This window comes from Sceloporus undulatus, chromosome 1 (assembly GCF_019175285.1).
Source record: "Sceloporus undulatus isolate JIND9_A2432 ecotype Alabama chromosome 1, SceUnd_v1.1, whole genome shotgun sequence".
Lineage (NCBI taxonomy): Eukaryota > Metazoa > Chordata > Lepidosauria > Squamata > Phrynosomatidae > Sceloporus > Sceloporus undulatus.
The window spans coordinates 175,310,289-175,318,574 of NC_056522.1; positions in this window are offsets into that span (position 1 = coordinate 175,310,289).

Here is an 8,286-nt window from a genome sequence, read left to right on the forward strand (position 1 = left end):
AGCCAGCTCTGTGTTCTGGTTCCTATGACAGCACAAACAGTTGGAAAGCTATGGATCATCTTTGGAGAAGGATATTCACCTATCCACTGTGCCACCTGCCTGGGATTTGGAGATTATCACACCCTTAAATCCCATCAGGAGATGCGAGGGATCTAAAAGACAAAAACAGGTATTATCATACTTACCTGTGCCAGGGCTATAGACATCCCATATTCTCCCAGGTAGTCAATCTGCAACCTGGACGTCTGCCACAGCTCTTTCAAGAATGAGATTTTCTCATTCTTAAAAAAGCTGCGGCAGAAGTCTGGGTTGCAGAAGGGCTGCCCAGAAGAATATGGGCTGCCTACAGCCCGGGCGTGGGTATGATATGATAATATCCATTTCTGTCTTTTCAGTCCCACGTCTCTTCCAGCAGGATTTAAGGGTGCGAGAATCTCCATAGAGGATTCCTTGGCAAGGGTCAGTGTCTCAACCTGAGAAGTAAGAGTGCTTAACAAAACTAGTCCACTTGAGCTCCACAGCTCTCAATAAATTTCAGCAAAGTCTTCACCACTACTTGCTCCTCATTCTTTTAACTAGCTATGCCAGTGAATTCTAAGATAGAAAAATTATAATACCTCATACCCAATACATCTTGATCATTGTATTTATGTTGGTATTGTGTATAGCACTGTTCATAAACAGTGAATAAAAATAATTCAGACTCAAAATGGATACAGAACATAAATTGCATAAAGACCTAAGCCAGTGACAATCAACCTTTAATCTTACAGAGGTTTTGGACTTCCCAGATCCCATGACCATTATTTATCATGATAGATGGGATTCCGGGACATGAAGCCTGAATCATCTGGGAGACCAGCATCTAAACTGAACTAGGTAGGTTTCCTAGATAAGGAAAGTGAAGAAAAGAGGGATACTTTTTACCCTATCCTCTAAAGGCAACATTATTCTTGCTCTCCTTGTCACCTGAGCATTGCCTTCAATATTATATTACTATGCATAAATCATGCTTGTAAAAGATTTTATAGTTGGCCCTCAGTTATTATTATTATTATTATTATTATTATTATTATTATTATTATTTCCCACCTCTCCATGTGGATCGAGGCAGGGTTACAGCAATAAAACAATTCCATATAAAATACAATCATTAAAACCATGACATTATTATTAATTCACTGAAATAATGGATCATCAACTAACATTTTACACTAACATTCATACAATCAGATCAGAAGCAGAGTATTTAAGATCTGGGTAGGTGAGTAGGCCCGCTGGAAGAGATCCGTCTTTAGTGCCTTCTTGAAGGCATCTAAGGTGGTGATAAGACAGTATCTGCAGGGGATCTATTTTGGACCCCCACACACATGCACACAAATATCAAAATCCATGGATGTTCAAGTTACATTGTCCCCAGTGATGGCATGTGCATGTGGCCATGCTGCCATTAGAGACAACAGGACTTCAATGGCAATGCATGCATGTACCTATGCTGCAATTAGGGACTGCCCCATTGTCCCCAGTGGCAATGCATGCACATGGCTGCACTATCATTGGGGACAACTGGATGGTGAAGTCCCATTGTCTCTAATTTTGCTGTGGCCACAGCCATGGGAAGAACACAGGCCTGCCATCCGCAGAGGCTTGAATCCACGAGTGTCAGGTACTACATAATTGTAGCTGAACAATTTATATGTCAGTGACACACATCTAGGAAGCAGGAAGCCTGAAATACTTGGAAAGTCCATAACAACTGCTACAAAATTATTTACAAATCCTGTATAACCTACATCGCAGAGGCATTTTGGCAGCAATCACATAATTATCTGATGAAATGTTCTCTAATTCACAATGCTATTTGTTAACCTTTTAAGATGTCACAACCCCACTGTTGTTTTTCCTCCAACAAACTTCCTTTACTTGTCAACTTGGAAAAGCATGATATTTATGCCATTCTCAAGACTTAATTGAACATAATAATGGAATAAAAAGATTGTTTCACTGGTTAACTGTTATTCTCCCAATTTCATGATTTGATCATTCTTCTCATACCTTTACAGAGTCCCAGAAGATCATATATCTCAACTCCTACAAACAGGTTGCTATTAGTAGAATGTCAACAGCTTTGAGGGGAAGAAAACCAAGGGATGGAGTAAATGCCCACTGTGACCCACATGCACCAAACGATAGAGGATTTGGCATAATCTGATTGATAAATAAATAAATGCCCTCTGACTTCACTGATTCCATGACTGAAGCACTGGCCAGGTTTCTCCAGAGGGCACTTTGGCCAAGAAGCTAATGTCACTCTCCACTCATGTTCCCTATTCAGAAGAGACAAGATGGGAACCAATCTGGGAATTGTCACTACTTCCAGAGTGTGCTGAAGGTTGAAGCTGCATTAGCTTCCAATGTGCCAACTAGGTGTCCTTTGTTCTCCCCTCACAGGAAAGACAAGAGTAAAGACAGACAATTCAATCTCTGCTTCACAAGCCTTGACAAATAAGAGCAGCACCACCACTGGACTTAGTGGAGACTATCCCACAGCCCCTGCAAGGTCTGAATTGGACCTGCAGGGCAGAACTGCTCCTCACTATAGGATCCCGGCTCAGTAAAGGTTCCTTAGTGTCCTCCCATTAGATCTGGAAAATGAACTGCAAATAGCAGATCTAGGCTGATGACTGTACCAAAGAGGTCAAAGAGAGGATCACTGAAAAAGAAAAGGAGTACAGATGTTACAAATGGTTTGTTACACAATCCCTTATCCTTATAAATGTATTAGTGAATAGCATGCTTGTCTTAAGAGGTTGTAAGAGAGTTTATTATAGAACTATTCGACTTCATCCTTTAATTGAATGAATATGTTGACTTAACCTTTAATTAGCTTGTTTATTTTAATATTATTTGGCTAAATGTTCCACCCATACAAGCAGAAGGGTTTGTGATCAATAGTGTATTCCATTAAAACAACATAGGATCATGTGGCATCTCAAAGATGAACAGATTTATTGTGGAATACATAAAGTGAACTAGAGCCCACCTTTTCTTTTCTTTTCTTTTTTCTTTTTTGGTGGCAGCAGTGAGAGAGCCCACCTTTTCAAACACTTGAAGCGTTATCCTCTGTTGACAGGCTTGTGCATGTGAATACAGAGAGAATTATACACTGCAGGAGCAGATGGGAAGTCATTAAATGCCTCTGACATATTTATCAAAAATAAAAATGTACACAAAATATGTTCACTTATCAGTCACACCAGAAATAATTAGCCATAATTAATCTTTTCTAGCTTTGCTATGCTAAGAATATAGAAAAAATGTCCTAAAATATGGGATATAAATGGGTAAAAGAAAGGAAACAGACCATTAATATATATTAGCTTAACATCGTAGATATTTGTAGTGTAATATAAGGGGTTATCTACACTGGCAAAAGAAATTCAGCTTCGCCTCACATTTTCCAGGTCTGCCAGTTACCATGCAGTGACCCCATTATTACCACACCTACTCAAAATAAATAATACATTTCCTGTGTTCAGATTCAAATTGGTACAAAAAGGGATGCCTTTTTTTTCTCTTCCCGTTATGACAAAATTTATCAATCAATAGCATTATTTTTTACCTGTCAATCTTGTCAGCTTGCTCTCTCTCTGGTTGCCTCCCCCATCCAATTCCTTTCCCACTTAAGATCCCAGTGAGTGATCATGAGTAAGGGTGGGAAGTCTACATGTTTATTTTCCTTTCCTGACTATCTGCTGATTTACTGTTTAAAATGTGTTTTTGAAGTCTCCTGATGCACATGCACACACACAGGTCAGAGATTGTCAGCAACTGAGTGCTTCATCTTGGTTGCTGCCAAGCCCTCCCCTGTGTATAGGCTGGGAATTTACATCCATTTCTCCTCTTATGCACAGACTGCAGTCTACATTGGGCAAACAGGCCAGTCTATGTGCCAAAAGATAAATGGGCACAAATCAGATATTAGTTATGGGAATAGACAAAAACCTGTTGCAGAACACTTCAGTCTTCCAAGGCATTCAATCTCAGGACAGTTGTAATGGAAAAAAGAATACAAAGGAAGATTGGAAAGAAAAACAGCTGAATATATCCACAAACACCAATCTATCAACAATACACACTACACACACTATAACTCTGGTTATAATTCTCAAGAAGAGGCTCTTGGCCAGGTTATTATATCTCATTCTGGTTTCCAGCTAACACACACCACATCCCAGAATTCCTTCCACCATTCATATGGTCATCCACCCACCCTGACCTTAGGCAATATCTTACCTCCTGCACCAAACATACCCACATCATCACCATACCCACATGTTTTGCATTTCTGTGACTATTCATACAGTCTGAGTATTGGTCCTACCTGGACAGCAGTTCATTCCATGCATCTGAGGAAGTAGACCAAGTCTACAAAAGCGTGCGCTACAATGTTTTTTGTTCAGTTAATCTCAAAGGTGCTAAAAGATTCCTTTGCATTCTGAATTATATCAGTAAGCCTTTAGAGAAAACCCATCAATATAATCATAATCCACATTTATGCTCCAACTATAGGCACAGAAGAGGAAGAAACTGAAAGATTATGTGCTGGAGTCCAGAAGGAAATTGATCACATAGTAAAACAGGACATGTTGATAATCATAGGCAACTGGAATACAAATGTAAGAGACAGCATAACAAATATTATTGGAGAATATGGCCTAAAATCTAAAAATGAGACAGGATAATGACTGATTGAATTTTGTGAGGCTAACAGCTTGTTCTTCAAATAACCAAGAAGATGACTGCGTATAATGACATCACCTGACGGCCAATATAGAAATCAAAATGACTAAATTATTAATAGAAGAAAATGAAGGTGTTCCATTCCCTCTGCAAAAAGCAGATTGTGGCACAGACCATGAACTGCTAATATAAAAAAATTAGAGTAAAGCTAAAGAAGAACACTAAATCAACCTCGTGATGAAATACAAAGTGAAGAACATCCCTGTAGGTTTTTAAGTTAATGCGAAAAAAATTGCACTATTGTGTCTAATTGACTGAGAGCTAGAAGAACTATACACTAAAACTAGGTACGTTGACAGGAAGAAATGCACAAAGACACTATCTGTAGCCAGAAAGAAAGAAAGATCTCATTGGATGACAGATGAAACTCTTCAAGCAGTTAAAGACAGATGGGAAGCAAAAGTAAAAGGTGGCAGAAATAGGGTCAGAACACTGATCACAACTGTTCAGTAACTTGTGCACAGGTACAAAGGGACTACTATAGATCAAGAGTCACTTCTGTGAGTCACTAGAGAGGTGGAGCTAGCAGCCGAGCTCTAGATAACTGCTGCCAGAGGCTTTTCAGGCCAGTCCCTGCACAGGAAGAAGGAAAACTGTTCCTAGGCAGCCATTTTGACTTGGAGAGTTTGGGGTTTTTAACTGTGAGTCACTGGTGGGGGGGGGGGCAAGATCTAGCAGCTGAGCTCTGTATAACTGCTGCCAAAGGCCTTCCAGGCCAGTCCCTGCACAAGGAGAAGAAGGAAAGATGTTTCTGGGTGGCCATTTTGACTTGGAGGGTTTTTTAAAAAAATTAAACGGTGAGTCACTTTTGTGAGTCACACGGGGGGGGTGCAGAGCTATCAATCTAGCTCTATATAACTGCTGTGAGAGGCTTTCCAGGCTAGTCCCTGCACAGGGAGAAGAGAGAAAGCTGGCAGCCATTTTGACTGAGTGAGTTTTTTTTAAAAAAAATAAACTGTGAGTCACTGGGGGTGGTCAATAAAAACTTAGAGCACAGGGGATAAGATGGGTTGGGGACGTTGTGTGAGGGTTTTTTAAATTTTTCTCTTTTTTCTTTTGCACTTTTTTTCTTTAAGGAGCTTACGGGGGGCTTTTGTTCAGAAAAAACTATTAGACAATCAATTTTATTTGCTTTCAAAAAGCTTTCAAACTGTGAATATAGCTGGGATAAGTTGGATTACCTGCGATACTGGATTTCAAGCAAGTGAGTGGAATTTGATCCCTCAAAACTCCTAGACATGGTCAGCTGCCAAAACCAAACCAAAATCAACTACAGAACTTTTTTAAAATATATATTTTCTTTATTAAATTTAAAATCAGATTAATACATTCTTTCCCATGCTTTACATAATTTGTAATATTCTCCATTTACACCTTTCATATCTGTCTTTCCACCAAAAGAAAAAGTATACATTAGTTACATTTTCATGTGCTTCCTTATACTTGATAATTCCCATTTTAATTATCTTTCAGTTTCAACTGCACCCTTGACAAACCTTTTTGTTAAATAAGAATATCTAAATAGTTACTCTTCGCTCATGTCTATTTAATTAAGATCCAATGTTTCATTTCTTATTTTTTATCATAGATTTTTTGGCAAATCTTTCTTTCTTACAGATCTTTATAACAATTTTTCCTTTATATCCCAAACTTTGTTCAAATATTTTAAAATTTGATTCCATTTTTTCCTAAATTTTTTTGCTGATCTTTTATTAATTAATGCTGTTATCTTATCCATCTCTCTTAATTCCTTTTTTTTTTATTTTATTTTTTTTTTTTTTTTTTTTTTTTTTTTGGTAACCAGTTTTCTATAGTGGCCATATACTCCAATTTCCAATTTTTTGCCAGTAGCACTCTTGCTGCTGTCACTAAATATGGGACTGTTCTCCAATACTTATACTCTCTCTCTTTACCCAGAAAGGAAGTCATATTAAGTAAATATATTTCTGGAATAAAAGTATAATGTATCTCCAATATCTCTTGCATTTTTGTCTGTATTTTTGCCATTAAAATTCACTTTGGAGCATGGCCACCACATATGATAATATGAGCCTATCTCCACATGACATTTTCAGTACTTATTGACCCCAATCTTATCAATTTTAGCTGATCTCAGTGGTGTATAATACCGCCTATTAATAATCTTTATATAATTTTCCTTTAGTTCTTGAGCAGCTGAAAATTTGTTTGTTTTTCCTGCATTCTCTCAACTTTCTAAAGGACTAACACAACCTATATCATGTGCCCTTTTTATCATATATGTTGTATAACACAGGGCCAACTGTATATTTGTTCTATATTTGCTATGAATCTCTCCCCCATCACCATCCTTTGCAAAACTTCTAACATAAATTTCTACCCCACATTATCAAAAGCTCTCTCTGTATCTAGCAAAACTAATGCTAACCTTTTATCATGATTTACCATATAATGTTTGATGGTATTCAAGAAGGTTCTTACATTATTTCTGATTTGTCTTTCAGGCAAAAATCTATTCTGATCTTCATGAATATTTTTGGACAATATTTTCTTTAATCTCTTTGCCAATATCAAACTATTAATTTTTAAATTTGTATTAAGTAGTGCAATGGGTCTATAATTTTCTACATTATTTTTATCTTTTCCTCCTTTGTGGATTAAGGGTCCGAACAGAGAGGCCAAAATAAAGCTGCTTTGGAGGTATGCTGTTTAAATGACACACACATCTTAAGAGGCCAGAAGATGTGCCAAAGCTATGCTCCAGTCCTTGGGAATTGAGCTTAGGTTTGGCACGGCTTTCAGCCTCTTAGGACACATGCATCATTTAAACAGCAAACCTACAAAGTGACTCGAAAGTAGCTTTATTTTGGCCTCTCTGTTCAGGCCCTAAAACTGTATTTGTGAAATTCCACATTGTTGGCTTTCCTTCTTCTGGTATCCTACTGAAAGTTTTGTGTAATATACTGATAATTTCATCTTCAAACAGTTTATAACTATCATGGCTTGGAGATTTTCCTTCTTTTAATGCTTTCTTTGATCTTAGTTTCTTGAATACACATTTTCTCTAAATAATGAAATATTTGTTTCCTTTTATATCTATTATTCATCCTTCTCACATTCAATGATTTTATCTTCACCACCACCTCATTTTACCTGAAAAATTTCTAATCTCTATCCACTCAGTAATCTCGCTCCAGTTTAGTTTTCTTCTTCCTTTGAGTCACAAATAACTAATCCCTTTTCTTCCTCATCTCCTCTTTTCCTTTCCTCTGTTGTGGCTAGTCATCCATTCTTTCTTCCTTCACTACTCCTTTCTGGTTGGTTTGTTCCTTTTTTCTCTTTCTGCTTTCCTGTCCTGTTCCTGTTACTTCTTATTCCTACTATGTAGTCTTTTGTAGAATTCTTTTGCCTTATCTGTTGCATTAATCTTGTATCTTCCTTGCTTTTAAGTGAATGTCACACCTTCTATTTTTTCCCCATCTAAATCTGATGTCATTTTTCTGT